General features: G+C 49.9%; 1 protein-coding gene across 7 annotated transcripts in view; it reads right to left on the bottom strand.

Annotated features, from left to right (window-relative positions):
• VPS8 (VPS8 subunit of CORVET complex) overlaps positions 1–25,440 on the bottom strand; it is a 363,874-nt gene that overhangs the window by 273,169 nt on the left and 65,265 nt on the right. For 2 of the 7 annotated variants that reach the window (XM_074404648.1, XM_074404649.1), the window contains exons 1-2: positions 5,602–5,990; positions 3,986–4,064 (exon numbers count right to left, since the gene is read on the bottom strand). The exons of 3 other annotated variants lie outside the window; for them this stretch is intronic. The gene's annotated coding sequence lies outside the window, so the exon portion shown is untranslated. Of the gene's footprint in view, positions 1–3,985; positions 4,065–5,601; positions 5,991–6,140; positions 6,392–25,440 lie in introns of those variants that run through there. 2 more of the 7 variants (XM_074404646.1, XM_074404645.1) reach the window with 2 other exon arrangements.

The following is a 25,440-nucleotide window of genomic DNA, read 5'->3' as shown; positions in this document are numbered from 1 at the left end:
AGGAAGGAAGAAGAAAGAAGTGATGAAGGGAGGGAGGCAGGGAGGGAGGAAAACTCAGGGGAAGTAGAGACAATTCAGACAGATAATTCAATGCAACTGTAAACTGCATATTGAATATCCTTAAAGGGTTAGAAAACCATTGCACCCATGAAACAATTTCAGGGGCTACAGAAAAAAGACCTTCAGAGAATAAGAATGGGCTCTCGGAAATCAAGATTGCTAAAGTTTTAATATTATATAGGTTTAGAACAGGCGTCCCCAAACTTTTTACACGGGGGGCCAGTTCACTGTCCCTCAGACCGTTGGAGGGCCGCCACATACTGTGCTCCTCTCACTGACCACCAATGAAAGAGGTGCCCCTTCCTGAAGTGCGGCGGGGGGCTGGATAAATGGCCTCAGGGGGCCGCATGCGGCCCGCGGGCCGTAGTTTGGGGACGCCTGATTTAGAAGAAAAAAATTAGAAAATCTTCTATAAGTAAGGCAAATAAAGACAAAAAAGAAAAAGATTAAAGCATCAAACAATTACTCCAGAAGGCTCAATGCTAGCATAACAGGAGTTCCGGAGGGAAGAAACTGAGAAAAGTTTGGGGAATAATTACCAAATAAATTTTTGGAAAATTTTCCAGGATAGTAAAAAAAAAAAAAAATCATATTAAGGCACATCATTGTAACAGATATCAGAAATAAAGAGCAAAACCTTGCAGAGAAGAGAAACTAGGTCACCTACAAAGGACTGAGGTTCAGAATACACCGGGGAAAATGCCGGAATGGGCATAAGGGATCTTACTGGGGTGATGGAAACATTCTAAAACTTATTTGTGGTGATGGTTGTACAACTTGGTGAATTTAGTAAAAGGTTTCTTTTTCTTTTTTTTTTTTTTGCAGGTGGAGTCTTCAAATATTGCCCGAGCTGGTCTCACACCCGTGGATTTGAGCAATCTTCCCACTTCAGCCTCATGAGATTATAAGCAAGTGCCAATGCACCCGGCGACATCATTAAATTGTATGCTCAGACTGGGGAAATTTTATAAAACCTAAAATATACCTCAATAACATGGTAAAAAACAGAAGTCACAACATTTAAAAATTGTGGAAATAAATATATAAAGCACTTCAAATGCAAAAATGTGTAATCATATTATAAAGTAGCTAATAAAATGATACATGTATAAATATTAAATATATTTTTCACATAAATTACTATATAAAGTCAAACAGAAACAAAAGCAGGAGCTTCAGAGGAGGAACTGACAAAAGTTTGGGAAATAATTACCAAATCATTTTTAAAAATTTAAATCATTTAAAAAATATTTTTTTTTTGCCGGGCGCGGTGGCTCAAGCCTGTAATCCCAGCACTTTGTGAGGCCGAGGCGGGTGGATCACGAGGTCGAGAGATCGAGACCATCCTGGTCAACATGGTGAAACCCCGTCTCTACTAAAAATACAAAAAAACTAGCTGGGCGTGGTGGTGCATGCCTGTAATCCCAGCTACTCAGGAGGCTGAGGCAGGAGAATTGCCTGAGCCCGGGAGGCAGAGGTTGCGGTGAGCCGAGATCGCGCCATTGCACTCCAGCCTGGGTAACAAGAGCGAAACTCTGTCTCAAAAAAAAAAAAAAAAAAAAATATATATATATATATATATATATATATATATATATATTTTTTTTTTTTTAAAGAAGAAGACAGTAGAGAAATTTTCACCAAATTCTGGTAGACAATTTTTTTTCTAGAATTTTCTAGTGAGTCAAATTGTCGACAAAACATGAACAAAGTTATTTTCAGACATATCAGGTTTCAAGCAATTTGTCTCTGATGTACCCATTCTCATAAACGATGTGAGGAGACAGTAAACCATGAAAGAAGACATGGAACCCAGACAATAGGGGGACTCATACAGGAGAGAGAGGGAAAAGAACTTTCTAGAATGATAATGAAGGGAGCCAAGGATAATAGTTGTGTAGCAAACCAGGAAAGCAACCAGTCCACATTGGAGCAGGAAAACTCCAGGCTTCAGGAGTGGTTTCCAAGGAAATAAAAGAACATATGGATAACATGATTTATTTTACTATATTGAGAGTATTATACTCTATAAGAGAGTTGGGACGAATTAGTAATAAGTACATAGAAAACTAAGCAAAGAAAAAAAAAGAAACTATTATTAACTATAAGGGGAAATGCTTTTTAAAAAACTGTAATCCTAGTTTATGTTGCTCAGTTGCAAGCAATATTTACATAGTCATAATAATGTAAATACTGAATGTTGATTTAACTAAAAACCACGCTACAATGTTATTAAGAGAATGTGTTCAGGGAAAGAAGTTGGCAGGAAGGTAATCCTCATCTTCCTATAAGGAAGTTATCTTAGTTTGGGTTTCCCCAGAAGTAGACCCCGAGACTCGAGTAGTTCATTTGGCAAGTGCGGGGACACTCACGGGGAGCTGGGAAAGCAATGTAGGGAAGAGAAAACAGCCAGCAAAGAATGTGTGATTAAGCCGGACACAGCTGTGGACAATTGGAGCTTAATCTTACTGGGAAAACTCTGGGAAATGGGGCAAAACACATGTCTCAGAATTATCACACCTGAGGGGGAGGGAGCGGAGGTATTTATACTCCAGCTCCTGAGAGTCATTAGTTGAGGACTGCTGGGATTGGAGGAGATGGCATGTTAATTTCCAGGTATGTCTAGTCTGTGAGGACAGAGCCCAGAAGCTTTCAGATACAGAGATGCAGCCCCTGGCAGTTGGAAGTAAGGAAGAATGCCGTATGGAAATGTCTAAGGCAGGGATGTCCAAACTTTTGCCTTCCCTGGGCCACATTGGAAGAAGAATTGTCTTGGTCCACACATAAGATACACTAACAATAGCTGATGAGCTAAAAAATAATAATTGCAAAAAAAACTCATAATGTTTTATGAAAGTTTACAAATTTATGTTGGGCAATATTCAAAGCCATCCTGGGGCACATGTTGCCTGTGACTGAAGGTTGGATAAGCTTGGTCTAAGGGATACAGATGGGACATTGACATCGTCTTTACCAAAAATCAATAGATAATGTCCAGAATGAAAGTATATAAAATGAGCATTTACCTTCTTTGAAAAGTGGAGGTAAATACCCGAAGAAACAGCAAAAAATGTTGCAAACGATTACCTCTGATGAGTCGTCATCACAGGTAAAAAGAAATGACAGGAAGCAATCTGCTTTTTCATTATATACTTAGTAGGACTATTTGGTTTTAAGTAGTACATATGTATTATTTCAATAAAAAATAACATTTACACAAAAATGAACATGACAGTGTAAAGGAAGTTGGGGTCATGATCTCAGGGTAGGACAAGGGTCGCAGGATGCCAGACCCCACCCAGTCTCAGTCTGGGGTCTGGAGAGCATTAGGCCACAGCAGGTGGATGGCCATTATGGGCACTGTGCCAGTGGGCTGTCCGTGTGCTCCAGGAGGATTCAGAATGATGGTGCCATTTACCGGCACAGCAAAGTCACAGGGGAGGGCTGGTTTGGGAGGAAAAGGTGGTGAGGTCCCTTTGGGACATGTTGACTTGAGGTAGCTACCAGGACACCTGAGAGATATCCAATGGGCAGCTCTCGAGCAGAATCAGAGCCTCAGGGAGTTTCTGGAAATTGCTCCCAGCAAGGTACTAGCAGATGGTATATGAGTCCATGGAGAAATCGAGGAGACAATGAAGTGAGAGAATCAGGGGCAGAGTCTGACACAGGAGGGTGACAGAGGAGACAGTGGGAAGATAAGAGGACGCGGTGACAGCAGTGTGGAGGAAGTGTGAGGTCCGGGATCGAATTTCCAGAGTGCGGTTCACCAGTGTCCAAGGCTGCTGTTCTGTCAGGAAGGAGGAGGTGCCAAAGAAACCCTGGCATCTGCCTGCTCTCTGCGGCAGCAGAAAAACCTCTGCTGGAGGAGCCCAGCGACCTCACTGCTGGCCCTCTTTTCATCCTGCACCCTGGGCAAGTTCCTCACCTCTCTGGACCTCGGTGTCCGCATCACCACAATTCAACGGATAATTAGAGACCGTTGTAAGCACTGGTACAGTTCAATTCTGCTAAAAAAAAAAAAAAAAAAAAGAAAGAAAAAACAGAAATGCTTCCAGACTGCTTGGCAAAAAGCCACTTCCCTGAATCCTTCATATCTGCTCCCACCCACGCTGAATGCCCCAGACTTCCAGGTCCCAATGCCAGTGCCCCTCCCCCAGTCCTTGCTCCAGTAACTAAGGGAGGATGGCTCCAGGCCCTCTCCGGCTCTGTGACCTGCCTCCACTCCTGCGGCTGAGCCCATCGAATATGGGCTGCTAAATATTTTGACTACCACCCTCGCTAATAATACCTTCTCTGCCTACCTGACAGCAACCTGGTGAGGATCAAATGAAGTAACAGATGTGAAAGGCCTTTGCAAAGGCTCCAAGTGCTGTCATATATTGGGTAAAATATTGTTTTAACATCAAAATGCAAAAGTAGTGCTGCAGAGAGACGCGGTCACAGAGGGCAGGGACACAGAGCTGTGATGGATTGCAGGGCTGGAGACGGTGAGGGGGAAGGGAGGGGGGAGCAGCAGAGCAGAGACGGGAGGGAGGGGCGGACAGGCTGACTGTGCAGCCTCCATCCCCAAGTCCCCACGAAGCTGTGTGCGGGACAGAGGGAATGTGGATCCCCCGGGCCCTGCCCCAAACCCAGAAGCCAAATCCAACCCAGACCAGGCACTGGGCTTTTGCCCCTGCCCCGGACTCCATGGGTGCATGGGGTGGGAAGCGGGAGGCAGGGCTGTAAGTCCTTATGCATGTGTTCCTGTTCAAGCAGCTCCACGTGGCTTGTGTCATTGTTAAAAGTCCCAGGACAGCAGGAACCACGGCTATTGTGTGGTTTGCGCCACCTCTAGAGGTCTGACACCTCAGAGTCAAGCCAAGATGTGGGGTCTTCCTGTACCAACCCCAGCAGGCCTCTAACTCCCTAGGACCCCTACCAGCTACAAGTGTGTTCAAACAGCTGTCCTCATGCGAGGCTCACAGCCACTCTGCAAATCAGGTCATGCTATTCCCGTTTTACACCTGAGGAAACTGAGGCTCAAAGAAGTGGCTCGCCAGAGGCACCCAGGTTGGTCCCTCCCTCCCTCTCTTCCTCTCTCTCCCCTTCCTCCACCCTTTCTTTCTTTTCTGCTTTCTTTCTTTCCTTTCTTCTTTCTTCTCTTTTCTTTCTTTCTCTCTCTTTCTCTTTCTCTTCTCTCTCTCTCCTTCCTTCCTTCTCTCCCTTCCTTTCCCTTCCTTCCTTCCTTCTTTGACAGGGTCTCATTCTGTTGCCCAGGCTGGAGTGCAGTGGTGCAATCTCAACTAATTGCAGCATCTGCCTCCCAGGCTCAAGCAATCCTCCCACCTCAGCCTCCCGAGTAACTGGAATTACAGGGCATACCACCACACCCGGCTAATGTTTGTATTTTCTGTAAAGACGAAGTTTCTCCTTGTTGCCCAGGCTGGTCTCAAACTCCTGAGCTCAAGTGATCCACCCACATTGGCCTCTCCAAGTGCTAGGATTACCGCCATGCCCGGCCCATTTTTTGATTTTCTAAACAGACCAGATGGAACTTACTGGAGAGATGACGGCAGCAGTGTTTGAAAGAAGGAGGATCGTTCATTCTTCTGTTTTAATTCAGGCCCTTTAGATGCAGGGATGGTTTAACATATGCAAGTCAACAACACACAAACAGAATTAAAAACAAAAATCACCTGGTCATCTCAATAGATGCAGAAAAAACATCCCACAAAATCCAGCATCCCGGCCAGGTGCAGTGGCTCATACCTATAATCCTAGCACTTTGGGAAGCCAAGGTGGGTGGATTACCTGAGATCAAGAGTTCGAGACCAGCCTAGCCAACATGGTGAAACCCCATCTCCATTAAAGATACAAAAATTAGCTGGGTGCGGTGACATGCCTGTAATCCCAGCTACTCAGGAGGCTGAAGCAGGAGAATTGCTTGATCACGCCACTGCACTCCAGCCTGGGCAACAGAGTGAGACTCTGTTTCAAAAAAAAAAAATCCAGCATCCCTTTATGATGAAAACTTTCTGCAAAATCAGCATGCAAGGGCTATACAGCAATATAATAAAAGCCATCTATGACAAACTCACAGTTGACGTAATACAGGTGGGGAAAAGTTGAAAGCGTTCCCTCTGAGAACTGGAACAGGACGAGGACGCTTACTCTCACCACTCCTCTGCAACACGGTACTGGAAGTCCTGGCCAGAGCAATCGGACAAGAGAAAGAAAGAAAGGGCATCCAGCCGGGCGCGGTGGCTCAAGCCTGTAATCCCAACACTTTGGGAGGCCGAGGCGGGTGGATCACGAGGTCGAGAGTTCGAGACCATCCTGGTCGACATGGTGAAACCCCGTCTCTACTATAAATACAAAAAATCAGCTGGGCATGGTGGTGCGTGCCTGTAATCCCAGCTACTCAGGAGGCTGAGGCAGGAGAATTGCCTGAACCCAGGAGGCGGAGGTTGCGGTGAGCCGAGATCGCGCCATTGCACTCCAGCCTGGGTAACAAGAGTGAAACTCTGTCTCAAAAAAAAAAAAAAAAAAAGAAAGAAAGAAAGGGCATCCAAATTGGTAAAGAGGAAGTCAAACTGTCACTGTGTGCTGATGATACGACTGTATACCTAGAAAACTCTAAACACTCCCCTAGGCCCGGTGCCCTGGCTCATGCCTGTAATCCCAGCACTTTGGGAGGCCGAGTCAGGAGAATCACCTGAGGTCAGGAATTCAAAACCAGCCTGACTAACATGTTGAAACCCTGTCTCTACTAAAAATACAAAAATTAGCTGGGCATGGTGGTGGGTGCCTGTAATCCCAGCTACTGAAGAAGGCTAAGGCAGGAGAATTGCTTGAACCTGGGAGGAAGAGGCTGCAGCCAGCCGAGATCATGCCACTGCACTCCAGCCTTCACTCCTTATTTTTTTCCATCTTAAAATAAATTAATTAATTTAAAAAAATTTTTTTAAGTAGGCTAAGGACATGAGTAGACAATTTTTTTTTTTTTTTTTTTGAGACGGAGTTTCACTCTTGTTACCCAGGCTGGAGTGCAATGGCGCGATCTTGGCTCACCGCAACCTCCGCCTCCTGGGTTCAGGCAATTCTCCTGCCTCAGCCTCCTGAGTAGCTGGGATTACAGGCACGCGCCACCATGCCCAGCTAATTTTTTTGTATTTTTAGTAGAGACGGGGTTTCATTGTGTTGACCAGGATGGTCTCGCTCTCTTGACCTCGTGATCCACCCACCTCGGCCTCCCAAAGTGCTGGGATTACAGGCTTGAGTCACCGCGCCCGGCATGAGTAGACAATTCTTAAAAGAAGATACACAAATGGCCAACATACATATGAAAAAATTCTCAAAATCACGAATGGTCAAGGAAACAGAAATCAAAACCACAATGCAATACCACCTTACTCCTGCAAAAAAGGCCGTAATCAAAAAATGAAAAAATAGCCGGGCGCGGTGGCTCAAGCCTGTAATCCCAGCACTTTGGGAGGCCGAGGCGGGTGGATCACGAGGTCGAGAGATCGAGACCATCCTGGTCAACATGGTGAAACCCCGTCTCTACTAAAAGTGCAAAAAATTAGCTGGGCATGGTGGCACGTGCCTATAATCCCAGCTACTCAGGAGGCTGAGGCAGGAGAATTGCCTGAGCCCAGGAGGCGGAGGTTGCGGTGAGCCGAGATCGCGCCATTGCACTCCAGCCTGGGTAACAAGAGTGAAACTCAGTCTCAAAAAAAAAAAAAAAAAAAAAAAAAAAAAAGAAAAAATAATAGATGTTGGTGTGGATGCGGTGAACAGGGAACACGTCTACACTGCTGGTGGGAATGTAAACTGTATGACCGCCATGGAAAACAGCGTGAAGATTTCTTAAAGAACTAAAAGTAGAGCTACCATTTGCTCCAGCAATCCCACTACCGAGTATCTACCCAGAGGAAAAGAAGTCATTATACGAAAAAGATGCTTGCATACGCATATTTATAGCAGCACAATTCATACTTGCAAAAATATGGAGCCAACCCAAATGCCTATCAATCGATGCGTGGATAAAGATATATATGATGGAATACTACTCAGCCATAAAAAGGAATGAATTAATGGCATTCACAGCAACCTGGACGGAACTGGAGACTATCATTCTAAGTGAAGAAGCTCAGGAATGGAAAACCAAGCATCGTACGTTCTCCCTCATAAGTGGGAGCTAAGCTATGAGCATGCAAAGGCAAAAGAATGTCACAATGGACTTTGGGGACTCAGGGAGAAAGGGTGGGAAGAGGGTGAGGGTAACAGACTACAAACTGAGTGCGGCGTACACTGCTCGGGTGGCGGGGGCACCAAAATCTCACAAATCACCACTGAAGAACTTACACGTGGAATCAAACACCACCTGTTGCCCAGTAACCTATGGAAATAAAAAAAATTTTTTTAATAATAATCCAGCCTGTCTAACTCCAAGTGCAGTCCACAACTATGACCCTCCTGGAACGACTGCTGCTACTTCTGCCTGAAGAATTCTCCAGGAGAAACCATTTGACCCTCGGGCCTAAGAATTTCAACATGACTTCCATCTCTCTCCCACCTATCCCATCTTCTGTCCTCATCCCATCATGCACTCCTCTGTTTACAACCTTTAAAGGCTCCCAAATCCCCTCCTTGGCATGGCACATCGGGGCCTTCATTTATTTATTTGTTCATTTATTTTTGAGACGGAGTGTCACTCTGTCGCCCAGGCTGGAGTGCAGTGGCACAATCTCGGCTCACTCCAACCTCCACCTCCTGGGTTCAAGCAATTCTCCTGCCTCAGCCTCCCTAGTAGCTGGGAGTACAGGTGTGTGCCACCACACCTGGCTAATTCTTTTTTTTTTTTTTTTTTTTTTTTTTTTTTAGTAGAGACAGGGTTTCACCATGTTAGCCAGGATGGTCTTGATCTCCTGACTTCATGATCCACCCGCCTCAGCCTCCCAAAGTGCTGGGATTACAGACATGAGCCACGGCGCCAGGCCACACACCAGCCCCTTCAAAACTTGGTCCAAATATCTAGCCCAAGGGTTTCAAACTCAATTGTCCACAGGATCAAGATAGGCTAGTTAAGTAAATGGGTGAAACAGGCAGGTGCTGGGAAGTGGCCGGGGTTGAACCCAGCTGGGGAGCGCTAGTTCATCTGAAGGAGTTAGCAGCTTCTCAGGGCTCAGCGAGGGTGGCCATATGGGAACACACACCTAGGGTTACGTAGGGTTATCTTCTGGTTTCTCAAGAAAAGCCAGAAGTCCAGAGTGTTTGGTGGAATCCCTCAATTTTTCAATGTTGAGACAACTTCAGTATGTGTATATATTATTGTACAAGCCAAACAACACATCTGCAGGTTGACTTTGGAGGGTGGGCTGCCATTTTGTGATCTGTATTCTGAGCAATCTGGTCCATTCACTATTCCCCCAACATTGCTCCGGTCTGGGATGTTCACCCAAGCTGCTGCCTCTGTCTAGAATGCCATCTCCTCCCTCCACTAATTTATCCCTTTGACAAATCCCTACTTGCCTTTGAAGACCCAAGCCCACTCTCATCTTCTTTCTATGACTGCCCGTCTCTGCCTCTGCACCACAGAACTACCTGCTCTCTCGCCTGGTTTCCCATGCACTTCGTGCTAACCTCTAAGAATGCCCTTACTCCTGGATGGTCACCAGCAGAGCAGAGCGAGGGGGTGCCTGTGCTGCTTCTCTGCTCTGACTCTGACGCACCCCGATTTAAGTCCTGGCTCCAGCCTAGGTCAAGTTCAAAACCTTTCAAGTGCCTTCACCTTCTCGTTTGTAAAACGGAAAGAAAAGTAGTGTCTACCTCATGGGATTATGACGGGACGTGAAAGTGTATGCAGAGTACCTTCTAGAGTGTTTGCTAGGTAGAGGTGCCTGCTTGTATTTTAGCCACAAAACAAGCAAACAACAAACTGTAAACACTCACTGAGCACCTTTTGTGTGCCAGGCTGTGCTGGAGCCGGGGAGGGGGTACCTTCACTTCTGTGCTTCAGGACTCCACGGGGAAAGATGCAGCTAGAATAACCCTCCTGGCCTTGCTCCCTCCTTCTCCCCATGGGAGAAGGGCCTTATCTGGTAGTGAATTGGAAAGGAAGATCTGAGCAGGAGCAGCTGAACCCCTTCCTCTCCCTTCCTCGGAGCCAGTCTGCCGGCCAGACAGCTGCATTCGGGTTGCTGCTTCAGGTGAGAGCTCCAGGAAGAGACTTGCAGTGTCCGAGGTCTGCCTGGCCGGGGGACACCAGGAAGCCTGCTGCAGCCACACACTCAGGTGTCATCTTCCACCCCAGAGTGATCAAAGATAAAGCCGCTCTTCCCCTCTGTCTGCATGCCTCCTGTGTCTGTCTCTCCAAGGATTCCAAAGTCAAGCCGAGAGGAGGAGGGTTCCTCTAATGAAATGCCAACACTGGGAACACAGAGGGGAGTGAGACGCAGCCTCAGCTCCCGGCAGCTCATAGTCTAGCTTCCGTGGGCTCCTCAGTGGAGCGGGAGTTCCCTGAGACCATGCCGTATGGGGCAGGGTGCACAGATGTGGAAGCAGACAGATTCATTTGAATCCTGCTCTGTCACTCATGAGCTGGGCAAGATTCACGCAAGTTATTCTGGGTCTTGGTTTTGTCCTCTGTAATATGAATCGTTGCAAGGGTCAGAACCTATTACAGGGGAGGGTCATTTTGCATGTTCACAGATCCGTGCTCAGATGAAAACTGTTGACATTACGCCCAGTCATGTTTCCTTCCACAGCCTTCTCCTCCTCAGTAAATGGAGCTTCATTCTTCCGTGGTCCAGGCCAGAAACCTTGAAGTCATCCTTCTCTCCGGCCTCACTTCAACCCACCAGCCAATCCTGCTGGCCTGACGAAACAGATCTGGAACCGGACACTCCTCCCACCTCCGCTGCCGCCTCCCTGGCCCGCGCAGCCATCACCCCTCACCTGGGTCATCGCGGTGGCCTCCTCAGTGAGCCCCTGCCTACCCCTCCCTCCTGCACGGTATGTTCAACCCAGCAGCCAGATGGAGCTTGGAAAAAGTCAGTCAAATCATGTGGCTCCATACTCAAAATTCTCCCACGGCTTCCCAGGCATCCAGAGTGAGTACCGAAGTCCTGACGGGGGCCTCGGCGGTACTCACTGGCCCCGGCTGCCTTTCCCATCCAGTCGCCTCTTTTCCTCCTGGTGTCCCTGCTCCAGCTAGCCAGGCTTGCTCCGGCCTCAAGCCTTCCACTGGTCGTCCGCAGGGCCTGGGAGTCTTCCTCAGGGGGCCACATGGCTTGCTTCCTCGTCCCCTTCGTGTCTTTGCTCAAATGTCATTTTCTCCTAGAGACCTTCTCTGACCCTCTTCTTTTGAATTGCAGCACCTCCCCCTCTGTACGGCCTGTCTCTCTTACCTTGCTTTATTTTTCTCCGTTAGACAATTGGCATTCCATATGGGGCCACCAGGTAAAGCTGTGCAGGCTGGATGCCTTGCCAAGCCAGAGTGGGCCCAGGTTCTGCTTGCCGAGCTCTGTGCCCTGGCACGGGGTGGCTGCCACCCACACACAGGTGTGACCTTTTCTAATTTGTGTGAAGGTTTTGCATCAGCTAGTGGATACCCGAAGATGATATATTTTATTTCTTCTTTTGCTTATCATTTCTCTCCCCACCCTCCCTCACCAGGAAATAAACTCCTTAAGGGCAGGGATTTCTGTTTTGTTCGCTGCTGTATAAAGGCCCAGCTCTTATAAAGGCCCAGGCACACAGCAGGTGTTCAATAAACGCTGCATCAATCAATAAGGTAACTGCTCTCCAAGTTTTGTTGAATTACGCTAAAGGTTGATGCTAAAAATAAACGATAGTGGTGCCTTGATTGAATTCCTCTCCCTTCAACTCACCTAAGAATCCCCACTGTCTAGCGGAGTGATTGTCCTGAGCATCCATTACCACCTTTATCCCGTCTGCTTTGATCACTTTCTGGCACGTCTAGCAGAGTCTGGGTTCGTTGCCATCCAGTACCGACTTCGCCTCTTCTGCATCAATCGCGCTCAGCTGTGCCAACGCCACATTCCATCGGCTCGGTTTCCTGTCACTCTGCTCCCAATGAGGGACCCCCTGCAGAAGGGGGCAGTGAAGAGGGGCTGCGGCCAGCGGCCACCCACACTTGCATATCCAGCTGCCTGCAGCGCTCCACATATCTGAAGTCCCGCAGGCACCCCAAGGCAGCATGTCCAGAATCGAACCTCCCAATTCCCTTCCCTCCGCTTCCCGCAAACCTGCTCTTCCTACCCCAACTCGTGGCCGTAGCAGTTCCCGAGACAGAAACCAAGGACTCAACCTCTACGTGTCCCCCGCCTGAGTCCCCACATGTAGTCACCACCAAGGCCTGTTGATTGGATCTGCCAAAAATTCCTTTTAGAAAGATGTCTCTTTCACTGCCTTAGCACCGTTCCCAGTGGTTCCGCTGTTCAGTTCACTATTATGAGAGCCTCCTAACTTCTTTCCCCCATCACCCTAAGTCATCCTGCAGCCAAGAGTGGGCTTTCTTTTCTCTATTTCTGAGATGGAGTCTCACTCTGTCACCCAAACTAGAGTGCAATGGCGTGACCTCTGCTCACGGCAACCTCCACCTCCCGGGTTCAAGTGATTCTCTTACCTCTGCCTCCTGAGTAGCTGGGATTACAGGCACATGCCACCATGCCTGACTTCTTTTTGTATTTTTAGTAGAGACAGGGTTTCACCATGTTGGCCAGGCTGGTCTGGAACTCCTGACCTCAGGTCATCCGCCTGCCTCAGCCTCCCGAAGTGCTGGGATTACAGGCATGAGCCTCTCTGCACCAGGCCAAGAGTGGTCTTTCTTAAACATGTACCTGTGACTCTCTAAGAGTCCTTCAAAGATGCTCTGTGATGAGAGCAGGAAATCCAACCTCGCAGACCCGTCTACTTCCCCAGCCTCGCGTTCCCCTCCTTCCTGCTCTCACACCTCGGCTCCTGTAGGACTGAGCCACGTGATCTCGGGCCTCCCTGCGTTGTGTATTCTATGCGCTCTGCCTGCCATGCTTTCCCCTACTTCTTCTCACAGGCAGACGCCTTCATCCTTTAATATCTTAGAAAGGCAGTCCGATGTAGGGGCATTCGACAGTGGTGGCCCACAGCTGTAACCCCAGAACTTTGGGAGGCTGAGGTGGGCGGATCATTTGAGGTCAGGAGTTCAAGACCAGCCTGGCCAACATGGTGAAACCCCAGCTCTACTAAAAATACAAAAATTAGTCAGGAGGTAGTGGCGTGCACCTGTAATCCCAGCACTCAGGAGGCTGAGGCAAGAGAATCACTTAAACCTGGGAGCCGAGATCACACCACTGCACTCCAGTCTGGATGACAGAGTGAGACCCTGTCTCAAAAAAAAAAAAAAAAAAGTAGTGCCATCAAATCTTACTTTCCCTCTTACTGGCTATGTAAGTTTGGACGACTTTTCTAAGCCCTCTGTGCCTCTGTTTCATAAAATGGGAACAGCAGAACCTAACTCATGGAGCTTTTCTGATAATTAAGGGGGTTAATTGATGGAAGGCTCTAGCACCATGTCCAGACCGTGGTAAACACAGAATAAATGTGTCCTGGTTTTTATTATGTGTCCCTTAACGTCCACCTCAGATACGACTTCTCCTCTCTTCTATGCCATTTCTCTGCCTTGTTCAAATATCTGTCCTGGCACTTATCTCAGCATGAGATGATAAATCCTACTGTCTGTCCCTCAGGGTGGACGCGCTGGACTGGGAGCTCCTTGAGGGCTGGTCTTCAATGTCGACTCAATACACATTGATATCGTTTGATTGGCGAAATGAAATAAAGACCCACCTTAGGTATGGCATCCAGAAGAACGGTGCTGAGAGAGAGTGGAGCAAACTTTCCCCCCACATTCTGGGGCACTGTGTGTGTTGCAAAGGGGCTGGAAGCCCTTCTGCCTCCGTGGCTGAGAACACCCTGCTTCAGGCCTCCACGTCGCTGCTAGCTGTCCCCAGCACCATCTTGCCCAGGAGAGTCTGGGCAGGGGGCCTCCCTTCCATGCTCACGCTGGACAGGCAATATTCCAGAGCCTGCTGCTGACACAGGGCTCGCCAGCCACTGCTAGGCAGGACTCTTAGGGAAGAGCTGATGAAACTGCTCGGGAAGCCGGAAGCGGGACCGCGGTGGGTCCCAGCCTGGCAGCACGCAGACAGCTCGGCCCCTCTCGTGCTCTTAGCAACTTCAGCTGGGGCTGGGGCGTGATGTTTCCTCAGCTCTAGACCTGCCTGCCAGACTCCCAAAAGACTGCTGGGTTTCTTCCTATGGTGCTTCTCACTGTTTTTGGTACATGCCACTGTTAACATCAGATGCTTCTCATCTCAGTCATGAAAATCAGAGTGTTTTCAGCTTGTCATAGCCTTTGGGAAATGTGGGCTGCCCTCCTCTCTCTCTGTCTCGTTCTTACATAACATACTGTACATGAGCCACTGCCATCCCCCAACAAAATCTGGAATGTCTGAGGTCATAGCTGGATAGCCATGAGAATCTCGCTTCTGAACATTTGCTGCCAGTCTTCCCTTCACAGGAAACAGCTCCGAGCCCTCGGCTCCAGCCCCCGGTCAGGACCACTGTCCCATCTCACCAGACACGCTGAGTGGGCGGCCCAGAGGACTGAAACCTCACTTTTGAGACCGCAAAGAGCCCACCACTTTGCATTTTGCAGACCTTATTAGCCCCCATCTGTCTCATATTTGCAATTAAGCATCAGAAACGTCCTGCTGAGCCTGGCAGTTGAAGTGAAGGGCGCACCGCACATCATCGGGTTCTGCAGTTTGGGCTTGCCAAGCCCTTTACAGACAGTGATGCAATAAAGAAATCGGAAACTGCACACACGCGGGCATGTGTGTGTGTGTGTGTGTGTGTGTGTGTGTGTGGGGTGTGTGTGGTGTGTGTGTGTGTACGCGCCTTGCCGTATACAGAAAGCTGACAACTCCGTTAACCTACCCTTAGCTCAGCTTAGTTCATCAGAATCGCTGGGGACTGAGACTCTGCCGCCCACACTTCCTGCCGTTTAGCCTCTTTTCTGCTTCTTCCCATTTTTTCGGCTCCTTTTTCTTTCTGCGATCTCTTTCTCTCCCAAAGCTCTATTCCCACCCCTGGCTGTTGGCCTGCACCCACACCTTCCACCTCAGCTTAGCTTTATCCAGGGACCCGTGTCCTTGATTGTTTGGCCATCGCCACGGGACTAGCCGCCACCTCTTCTCCCCGCGCTTCCTTTTCCCCGTGTGTCAGTGCTGCAGGAGTTTACTCCTCCTCCACCACCTGAGTTTCTCAGCATGTTCCCACTTCAGTCCCTAATCTGTGACCCTCCACAAAAGCCTTCTCCATGCAGGGGCTCATGCCCTTCTTGGGAGGATCTGCATGAGGAAGGGAGGACAGAAGTCCGGCCACGGTTCAGGGGAGCTGGCTGCCGTGGACCAGCACCATCGAAAGCTTGTCCATGAGTGGAGGCTCTTAGCTACAAAAGCCTCATTCATGTAATACATTTTACAGACACGCCAGAGGGCTATGACCACCTCTACCCAGACACCCAGCTCCACATAGCAGCTCTCATTCCTTCAGATTAACCACAAATTGGGTTTGCATCCCACGTGCAAATGAGCTTTCTGTAACCTCTCTGCACAACAGACTTTCATGCACAAAGACCGAAAGGGTAACCTCAGGAAAAGTGTATTTCATCTTCCTCCTGTGCCTAATTCCTGAGCTCCTTTCTCTCTAATTATGTTTATTCTAATGTAAGAATATGGTAAGTGTCAGAATGTCATGAGATGAATCTCTGATCTAATTTATTTTTTCAGGGGAAAAAAATGGGACGTGAAACGCCTATTTAAGTCAGGTGTTCTGAGAATGATTAAATGAGAGGAACAAGAGGAGGGCCTAAGTGTAAGGTGCAGCTCAAGAGGCCCGCTGCCACGGAGTCAACCTGCTTATTACGCCGTACGACGTGAATAATTTATCACACTTTACCCTGCGTTAAGTACCGCTGAGGATTCATCTGCAGTTTATTTGCAGACCATATTAATCCCTGCCTGCCTCATTCTGCCATCTCCTAGGGGAGGTTGGTGGAAAACCTCTCTGCTGCTCTTGTGCCACATAAGCAAGGACCGGACAGCAGAAACTAACCAGCCTAACTAACTAGTTCGCTTCTGGGAATGCATTTGGGGACATCACGTCCCCATGCTGTCTGCTTCCGGGGCATTTTTCTCCTCGTAACCTTCCAGTCCTCCCTCCCTCCCTTCTTTCCTTCCTTCCCCCCGCCTTTTTTTTTTTTTTTGATGGAATCTTGTTGTCTCCCAGGCTGGAGTGCAGTGGCATGGTCTCAGCTCACCACGACCTCCGCCTCCCAGTTTAAGTGATTCTCCTGCCTCAATCTCCCAAGTAGCTGGGATTACAGGCTCCTGCCATCACACCGGGCTAATTTTTGTATTTTAGTGGAGACGGGTTTTCACCAGGCGGGTCCTCACCTCAGGTGATCCGCCTGCCTTGGCCTCCCAGAGTGCTGGGATTATAGGAGTGAACCACCACACCTGGCTTATTCTTTTCTTTCTCTGCCCCACACCGCCAGGCTGGCTAGGTCCTCGCACCTCAGGACTCACAGCCAAAGCCTTCTAACTGACCTTCCTGCCCAGTCCTCCCCATCCTCCAGTTTATTCTATATATGACTAGTGTTCCTAAAATCCTATTTTCACCCAAACGTTCCTTGGTGTGGAAGCCTCCACTGGCGGGCCTGCTCAGGGACACAGCTCTGCTTCCTTCACCCAGCACGTGCGCCTCCTTTGACCTGGCACCTCCGCCTCTCCATCCTCACCTGCTACTCACACCCTCCCTTTCAGCAGACTAATCCCAGGTCTCCCTGAGCAGCCAGACTCACTCCCACTGCCTCAGGCTCTGTCTCTGCCCTCCTCTCAAAGGAAGTCGCCTCCGCCCTCCCTGTGCCCAGCCCGGCTGAGATCCCCACTGCCCTGTGAACTCATGACCACACAGGGCTTTCCCTTCTTCCAGACAGCTTCTGGCCACTCCTATCCATTGCGGAGCAGCTCTGGAGCCGGGACTCTAAGACGTCTGCCTGGGGGAAACTGAGAAACTGCCATCTGGTTAGAAGCAGGGCGGGGACTTGTCTCAAAGCTGTGGTAGGAATTCAACTGATTTACTTTTTATTTATTTTTTTCAAGATGGAGTCTTGCTCTGTCCCCCAGGCTGGATTGCAGTGGTGCCATCTCGGCTCACTGCAACCTCTGCCTCCTGGGTTCAAGTGATTCTTACGCTTCAGCCTCCTGAGTAGCTGGGACCACAGGCACGTGCCACCATACCTGACTAATTTTTTTTTTTAATTTTTAGTAGACATGGGATTTCACTGTCTTGGCCAGGCTGGTCTAGAACTCCTGACCTCAGATGATTCACCTGCCTTGGCCTCTCAAAATGGTGGGATTACAGGCATGAGCCACTGTGCCGGGCCTTCAACTAATTCTTTACAGCAGCTTTTCTAAAGGGGCTTGTACTCAAATTTTCTATAAGATTATGGAGACATCCCCTGACCATGTCAACAACATGATTTTTAGGGTTTTTTTTTTTTTGAAGCGGGGGAGTGGGGGCTGCGGAGGTGATTCATGAAGATGAGGGGCATCAAATGTACCTCTCCAAGCCACTCCTTGGCACTGCCACTGCCCTTGCACTATTAAAAGAAGTGTAAGAGGCATGCCGAAACAAGTCCTTTGCATACACAAGCATGATATACAGGATACAAAGTACAACTCCCAGGTGTCAGAATTATTTGCAGAGAGACTGGGCATGGTGGCTCAGGTCTGTAATCCCAGCACTTTGGGATGCCAAGGCGGGCAGATTGCTTGAGGTCAGGAGTTCGAGACCAGCCGGCCAACATGGTGAAACCCCTTCTCTACTGACAATACAAAAATTAGCCAGGCGTGGTGATGCATGCTGTACTTCCCAGCTCCTCGGAAGGCTGAGGCAGGAGAATCACTTGAACTTGGGAGGTGGAGGTTGCCATGAACTGAGATTGCGCCATTGCACTCCAGCCTGGGTGACAGAGCAAGACTCCATCTCAAAAAGAAAAAAAGGGGCCGGGCGCGGTGGCTCAAGCCTGTCATCCCAGCACTTTGGGAGGCCGAGACAGGTGGATCACAAGGTCGAGAGATCGAGACCAACCTGGTCAACATGGTGAAACCCCGTCTCTACTAAAAATACAAAACATTAGCTGGGCATGGTGGCACGTGCCTGTAATCCCAGCTACTCAGGAGGCTGAGGCAGGAGAATTGCCTGAACCCAGGAGGCGGAGGTTGCGGTGAGCCGAGATCGCGCCATTGCACTCCAGCCTGGGTAACAAGAGCGAAACTCCGTCTCAAAAAAAAAAAAAAAAAAAAAAGAAAAAAAGGAAAGAATTATTTGCAGAGTTATATGAGTCCAGGTTTCTGGCTCATTTATTTGCCTCACATTCTGCCATCTTATTTGGTATTCCAGACATCTTAGAAGATCTCTGCCTGCCCTTCCCGGTGCACCAGCCCTCTGGGACCAGCAGGCAAGTTCGTTAGGAATGCGCGGCCCCTTCCGCATCTCCAGGTGGTCCTGTACCAGGGCGTCTAGGAACTCGTCCTCTGTGCTCCCCTCCTCACCTCGAGGTGGGGTCACCTGGCTTTAAAGGGCCACCCTCCCTTCTACTTCCTTTACTCCCACTGAGACTATCTCAGACCTCATCTTATACTTTAGATCCTCAAAAATCATCTTTTCTTTGTCCATTTTCCAGTTGTGACTCTTGCATTAAATCTCTAAGAACCAGGTAGCAATGAATGAAGGAATGAATGCCGTCCCTCGCATTTCCGAACCTGCATGAACATATTCGCCCTGCCCAGGTAGTGACCTTTCATGCACATTGTCTCACGTCAGCCCTGAGGTTCGGAAGGGCGACGTGACCTGCCCCGGGTTAAGCGGCTGTAAGTGGATCACCCTTTTCAAGGGACTTTTGGGCACTTCCGAGCACCTCGTGTTTCTGACTGAGCCAGGCTGATGTTTACCGGCTCTCACAGTAAATGACCTTCACCAGTACTGACCTACATACCTACCCGAAGGACAGAACAGGGACGGGTTTGTGAGCCCAAACAGGATGGGTGGCAGCTTTCTGCATTTCCTCTCTGTGGTGAGTAACTCAGCCTTCATCCCTGGAATGCAGCAGAGAACTGCTCTCCAGTCCTCCCTCACCGGATGGCCTCACTGACTTCCCAGACACACAGGTTACTTCCCCCTTTGCTTCCTGCCCAGACCCATTTCCAGATGCAGCCTCAGCCCTCAGGCCTAGCAGGCACCTGGCAAACAGCTGCAGGTGACCCAGGTGGTCAGCCTGGCCCAGCCCACAAGGATCAACCCGTGGAACCAAAGGCAGACAATCCCAGGACCTCTCATGGGGTGACCAGGGAGGCAGGTACAGGGGGCTGCTTGCCCTGGGGCCGAGGTCTGGTCTTAAACAGGGCCAACCACAGGACTACAGGCACCAGACAGACCCAGGGACACCCCAGCTCCAGAGTGGGAATTCAGTCTGCACTTGAACAGACCTCCTGGCCCCACAGCTCAGCCCCTTAACTCAGCATCTGAACAGTCAGCATCATGCGTAGACCAAGAAGAATTATTCAACATCAAGGAAGCAAATTTGGAGGAAATCTAGAAATCTTAATGAATTTTCTGCACTGGAAGAAGGGATTAAAATCTAAGGGAGGCAGAAGACTGAGAAGAGGGGGGAAAAAAAACCCAAGTGTGGCAAAAGAAACTATAATTAAAACAGCAAATTGCAATTCGAGGTGGGGGTTGTGGAAGGAGGATAAATGAATGTAAAGACCAAGGGACATCCAGTGAAGCGTCTGACAGAAACGATTCCCAGGGATGTTCTGGGAGAAAAATCCATCTGGAAACAGAGAAAAGGAAATGAAACAAGAATTTGCTGCATTATTTAAAGCTTTCGGGGGAGGGGCCGTTCAGGAGAGAGGAGGTTGAGAGAGATGAGAACGGAATTGCTCTACCAAAAGGGATTAAAGGAATCATAAGGGCTTTTTAAAATGACTCAAGCAAAAAAAAAAAAAAAGCGGGGGGAAGGGGATGCAAATAACCATAAGCTGTGAAATTAATGGTGGCCAAGATTCCCAGTTCATTCTTTAAATCTGGTTAACAGGAAAAATGAAGGAGAGACATTTGTATGCTTGGGGAGTAATGGAGTCCTGGAGAATGCAGTTCCAGAGGGCCCTGGTAAGACCGAATGCATGGCCGAGAACACGCGTCCTGGGAGCAGGAAGAGCTGACACCCCACGGCAGGGCAATCCGCTTATGTCAAATACCTGCATTTCCTCCCTTTGATGTCCGGCTTTCCAAATATTTGACTCTTTCGTGGAAGGCTCCACATGATACCCAGAAATTAGCAAAGTCAAAAGATGCTCTTGTTAAAAAAAAAAAAAAAAGGAAAGAAGAGGCCGGGCATGGTGGCTCAAGCCTGTAATCCGAGCACTTTGGGAGGCCGAGGCAGGTGGATCATGAGGTCAAGAGATCGAGACCATCCTGGTCAACATGGTGAAAGCCCGTCTCTACTAAAAATACAAAACATTAGCTGGGCATGGTGGTGCGTGCCTGTAATCCCAGCTACTCAGGAGGCTGAGGCAGGAGAATTGCCTGAGCCCAGGAGGCGGAGGTTGCGGTGAGCCGAGATCGCGCCATTGCACTCCAGCCTGGGTAACAAGAGTGAAACTCCGTCTCAAAAAAAAAAAAAAAAAAAAAGGAAAGAAAACACACATGGCATCAGAGGCCGGGCTTTGAATCTTAGCACTGCTGCTTACTAGGTTTGTGACCGTGGGCTTGTCACTTTGCCCATCTAAATCCCATGGCTTCGGAGAGCTGTGGCGAGGATTCAGCGGGATGCAGTAGGAGCCTCTCACACTGTGGGGCCCAGGGCGGGCTGTCAGTGACCGGTCGTCAAATGGAAAGCCTCCGCCTCTTGCCAATTTCTTTGGTCGAAAGGACCTTGTGCCTTGAATCCCTCCCTTGAAACACACCCTTCCCTAGGATCCCCATGGTGTAGCTCACTGGAAAACATACAGGCCTCGAACCCTGAGAGGTAAAAGTCACCTGAGCCCTAGCAGTCTTTGTTTCTTTTTGAGGCAAGGTCTCACTCTGTTGCCCAGGCTGGAGTGCTGCGGTGCAGTCTCAGCTCCCTGCAGACTTGACCTCCTGGGCTCAAGCAATCCTCCCATCTCAGCCCCCCTGCCCCCCATGGCTGAGACTACAGGCAGGCACCACCACACCCAGTTCATTTTTTGTATTTTTGGTGTGGAGATGGAGTTTCACCATGTTGCCCAGGCCAGTCTTGAACTCCTGGGCTCAAGTGATCTGCCTGCCTTGGACTCTCAAAGTGCTGGGATTGCAGGTGTGAAGCCACTGTGCCCAGCCCAGCTGTCTTAACACCCTCACCTAAACTTCCCATGCACGGCAGCCCACCTGTCCACACAGCACAGCCACTCACATCCAAGCCCACCTCTGTGCTTTGTCCCATCTGGGCTTTGGGTCCCCAAGCTCCTTCCCAGAGGCAGCCCAGCCCCGCCCTTTGGAGAGCTGCCTGTGCCTCCCGAGGGAGTGCAGCAGGTGGGCATACAGCGCTGGTTCTGGGAGGCAAGGACGCTAAGGCTGCCCTGTCAAGGAGGGGCTGTGGGGAGAAGAGAAAGAAAAAACAGTCTGGAAACAAAGCTGGGTTTCTAAGCAAAGAGTGGAAGGGCTGGGGCCTCAGGAGAGCAGGGGGATTGTTGAGACGTGCTGGGGACGAAATCAGCAAGGCCCTGTGACGGTGATGAACCAGCTCCGCTGCACAGAGATGACGGGGGAGCCTGAATGGACCCACACCCACTTCTGCTAGGAACACCAGGCCTGCCTCTCCAGAGCTGACGGTGGCAGATGACTTTCCAGAGCGCTGCCCGGGCTGCACTCTACTGCCACTGGCCACTTGGCGCCTGCCTGCTTTTTAAACAGCTGCACCAGATTTCTCATTCTTTAACAGGGAATCCATTAGGATCTTCAGCTTGTGCTGGGGAGCGAAGCTATGTGGAAGATGAGGCTTTTCCTCGAGCTGCACCCCAAGCCTGGCTCTGGCCCTGAGGATCCGGTCTGGCTCCAGCCTTTCTGCAATGCTCACCCCACACTCCTGCGCGCTGCTCTAATCACATGCCTGGTGGTAGCAAAGGGGGAATTACATGTCTGCCTTTCAGGCCCACCATTTTCAGATCTGTGATGAGACTGTGACGGACCCACAGAACCCAGGACTTTCCACGCCTCACTGTGCTGCTTCCGGAGCTGAACTGTGCTCCGCTGTCTGGGAGACTGGAGACAGCTGCTTATGCATCCAAAACCCTGACTTACTAACGCTCCTGCGGGGACACAGGTGACCTCCATCTGCAACCCTCGCCTGGTGCCTGGTGCACCCGCCTCCCCGCCTCTCCGGGGGAGTCTGATTTGGCTGGGAGTAGTTTGGGAACTGTAGTCATCAAATTCCGGAGAGTGACTTGCAGCCAGTCACTTACCTTCTCCAAGCCTCAGCATCCTCCTCGTAAAATGGGGGCGATTGTACACACTTCATGGCACTAAGGGGAGGATAAACTGGGAAATGCACATGCAATCTTTTGGTAAAATGAAAACTCTTTGAGGAATGAATGTAATTATTGATTGCTTACGCATCACCCTGGAAGCATGTCAACCCACACCCCTTGAGAAATCTTCCTTAGGCTCCTTACATAGAAGCTGGAATAACACCCCCCTCCCACTTCCCTTCTCTCTCTCTCTTTTTTTTTTTTTTTAGCTTCCATTGTATTCTAAGCTTATGCCTATAGTAGCACTAATCAGCCTGTACTGTAACTGTGGCTTTACATATCAGTCTTCTACAGTGGACTGGCCTCTTCTTGGGGATAGGGGATGTCCATTCATTCAACAAGAGTAAATATTTCTTCCCGGGCTCACAGCAGGGGCTCGATACTACTAGATGAATGGACTGAGGCACTGGGGAGCTGGGGTGAGATGTCAGATAGGGCCACCAGGGGGCAATCAAGTCCTTCCTAAGCACGTCCACTTGAGTCATTGCAGAGGCCTTTCTCGGAGGAAGAGGGCTCTGCAGAATTTCTCTCTGGTGAAGGCCAGGGCCTGGGCGCTGGGCCTCGAGTTCTCTTTGTGTCTAGCACCAGCTCTGTGCAAAGACAGGACCACCTACCATGGTGTCCTGAGTCCCACGTCCACCTGGAGCCTGAGAGCCCAAGATGACCCAGGAGGAGAGACCCAGGTGATGTCTGGGGGAGTCCCGGCAAGCTCTGCCGATGGCTCCCAGGGCCACTGTCCACGTTCTGTGCACATATGCATTCGAGTCCATGAGTGGGCCCGTGACCCCTCTGTGAAGACACGGCCATTTGCCTACCCTTGTAAGCAGCAGGGTGGAAAAGTAGCAAAGTGCCAGGAAACTCTGGGCCCTGAGCCGCGGGACCAGTCCATCACTGACCCGCTGTGTGCCCTGGGCAAGGAGCTTCCCTTCTCTGGGCCTGTTTCCTCATCTGTGAAATGAGGGCAGGGGGTTACCTGGCTAAGGGCCTTTCGAGTGGTGCTGACATTTCTTCTTTGTGTCTCTGAGGTATGAACCGACTCAAGTTCAAGGGCTTTGGTTGGGTCATCTTAGGGATTCGCAGACTGGATTGGGACCTGAATCCTCAGGAAGACCGGATGCTACCTCTGGCTTCCTTCCTGGGCAAAACCCCACCGCACTTGGGCGGCTCACTGCCAGATGCTGCCCTGCGTTAAGAGAGGAAGGCTCTCAAACAGCCGTGGGGACAGTCACTTGCCTATCTGTGGATGCTTCCCAGGTGGGGCCGCCTCACCAGGTCTCTCCTTGCCCTGTGCTTCCCCAAGTCCCTTCCCTTCGTTCGCAAGCCACCAAGGGCTTCCTCTGGCAGCCTGCGTTGCTTTCAGCTGGAAGTCAGAACCTGTGCCAGACCCACTGGCCTAACACACTGCAGACAAGCTCAGCCTGGAGCCTCGGTCTCCTGGGGCCTCTGGGACCCCCATCTCAGCTTACTCCTTTTACTTCTGGGTGGGACCGACCAGACAGAAGAGAATCCACCCGAGCGCAAGCTGCTGTTGAAATAAAGAGATGTTTCTTTATAATTTTCCCCTTGAAATAAACGCAGACTTAAGAACAACAGAAACACGCAAAATGTGTTTTTAGTGGAACCCAGATGGAGGGCTGAAAGCCCAGCGGGCTGTCTCCGTGGAGGGTTCTCGTCTTTGGAATGCTATCCTCTCCTCCCCACCCCCTCAGGAGCGTCCCGCCCAACCTCTGGGCTGGGGCTCTCAGGCCTGGCGAAGGCTACCTCCAGCCATCCTGGCATTGCTTCCAGGTAGGCAGAGAGCTCTGCCACCATCACCCTCCGGACACAAGGCTGAGCCTGGCATCTAATGAGATCTGTGGTTTCAGAGATCTGGGGGACGGGAGTGGGAACCGGGACCAACTCGGTGCAAACACCTGGATCTGCCGAAATACAACAAAGAGAGAGTGAATGAAGACATCTGAAAAAAATACTCTAAGGAATTCCGCTCACCCACAAGGCCCACTGCTTCTCGTTAAATCGATGCAGTTCTCCATATTAACATACGCAAATCCAGCCGTGTGTGTGTGTGTGTGTGTGTGTGTGTGTGTGTGTGTGTGTGTGTTGGGGGAGACCTAAGATACAAAGGCAGGTCCCCATAACCCCTTTCTCGCTCCCCCAAATTTGGTCAAAGGAGTTCCCTGTGGGATGAAGAACTCTCAGAGTCCATTTCCACGCTTGAGAGTTGTGGCCATAGGATGCTCCTTCCCTGCGGATGCACACATGAAAGCGGCTTCAGGGAAAAACGAGAGAAACTGATCTGCAGAGGCTGCATCTTCTAAGTGGTACTGGTCATCTGTCAACAAACATTCCTGGATGCCCACCATATGCCAGGGGCCGACCGGGCGCCAGATACACAAAAGATAGCCAAGACATCAGGACTAGCATCAGATTGCTCATGGCCTAGTAGAGAGGAAGGAGAAGGGGAAGAAAATCTGAGATTATAATTCAAGAGCCAAGAGATGAAGGCGACTTTGGTCATGGATGGGTTCACGGCCTCTGGAACCTCCAGGTGAAGATCCTCGGAGGTAGAGGGTCTGATGCTCAAGAGTAAAGTTTAGGCCAGAAATGCAGATTTGGGAGTCATCAGTGTAGATGTGGGGGACAAGCCTCCTGGAGAGAAGAGCGGGAGATGCGAATGACAGTGTGGGGAGGGGGTGTCCCATTAAAGGACCTGGAG

The sequence above is a fragment of the Saimiri boliviensis genome, chromosome 8 (genome assembly GCF_048565385.1).
Source record: "Saimiri boliviensis isolate mSaiBol1 chromosome 8, mSaiBol1.pri, whole genome shotgun sequence".
Lineage (NCBI taxonomy): Eukaryota > Metazoa > Chordata > Mammalia > Primates > Cebidae > Saimiri > Saimiri boliviensis.
Note: the sequence above shows the minus strand (reverse complement) of the source record. Positions and strands in the feature narration are given on the sequence as shown.